The 1,434-nt window shown below is 28.7% G+C and overlaps 1 long non-coding RNA gene across 1 annotated transcript in view; it reads right to left on the reverse strand.

The window, feature by feature from the left end:
• The window catches only part of LOC118741658, a 21,379-nt gene that overhangs the window by 1,344 nt on the left and 18,601 nt on the right, over window positions 1–1,434 (reverse strand). The gene's annotated exons all lie outside the window — the stretch shown is intronic.

Consider the following 1,434-nt stretch of genomic DNA (forward strand, 5'->3'; position numbering starts at 1 on the left):
CAAAATTGGCGTTAATGTTTTTTTAATTTTCTTTGAAAACGGTTTTACGAATTTTCTTCCGTAAGAAACAAGTGCAAAAAGCCGTCAGCATAAAAAACATCAAAAATCAACTCATTTTTACAGTAGCTTAAAACTTGCACTGTATTATACTAAAATCCGATGGGCTACATAACTGCATACTCAAAAAAATTTTTAAATTTTTTATGTACTCATTTTACTCAACTTCATTGTAAAAAAAAAAATCATAACTCAAATTATTGTAGAGTGCACCCCATAATAATATACTTACCAATGTGATTTTTTCATTTTTTTTTTGAGATGGCATATTTTCAAAATCTAATTTTTTTATAAAAAAATTTTTTTAATATTTTTTTTCATAGAGAATTTCGATGCGTGTATGTGTGATTTTTTTCAAAATATTTGGAAAACTATTAAATCGATTTGATTTTATTTTTGTGCTATAAAGTTTTTAAAAATGTATTAATCACGCTCAAATTACGTATTTATTTATTATTTATGTTTATGCACCAACCCTAAAAATTTGAGACAAATCAAACACATGAAGTGTGAACCCCGTCCGTTTTGGTATGGAACGTCCCATATGCATATGCACATATATACATTTCCATTTAAGATTATTTGTGTGGTTTGTCTTCAAACGAACGCCTGACACGAACGCTCTTGCATCCCTTTAATTGACAATAATTAAAGCTGTATAACAATGCAGGCACGTGTGAGGTGAGTAAGAGCATGTGTGCTAAAAATAAATGATATTTTAAGTGTGTACATATTTATGTATGTATAAGTACATACATATGTACATAAGCGTATGCATTTATAGGCGCTTAAATTAGATGTGTACAAAGCATTTAAATTAAATTAAAGATGCATCTAAAAATATTACCATGTTCATATGCATACATTTACATATTTAAATATTCATTTAAACAAGTACATACATGTTTGTTCACGTATTTGCACATGTTTATGTAGGCACCTAACTTAGAGACATGTGTTAATATATTTATGCTCATGTCATTGATAAGATTTACAACATTGAGTAACTAGAGTAAATTACTAATTGTTTACAACAGCAGCAATACAGCCTAATAAGGAAACATTAAATTATTTGCATACGCGCACATGTTGATGTTGATTACTAAGTATTTATTAACTACTAGCTCTGTTTGGTTTATCTCTCTTCATTATTTTCTAAATGACTGAAATTTAATAATGCTCATTTATTGGAAAAGCAAGAAAACTGTTGAGTATCTATATCAATTGAATACCAAAGTTCGCTTGTAAGGCGAGACGAATTGGTTTTTTTTTAACTGCTTAAAAGGAGAAGCCCATAGAAAGAGGAACATCTTTAACTAAGAGCGGCTGGATGTCAAAGGATCTAAATTTTCATCCATTAGAATATTGCTAAATGCC

This window comes from Rhagoletis pomonella, unplaced genomic scaffold (genome assembly GCF_013731165.1).
Source record: "Rhagoletis pomonella isolate Grant_MI unplaced genomic scaffold, Rhpom_1.0 Rhpom_scaffold_00006, whole genome shotgun sequence".
Lineage (NCBI taxonomy): Eukaryota > Metazoa > Arthropoda > Insecta > Diptera > Tephritidae > Rhagoletis > Rhagoletis pomonella.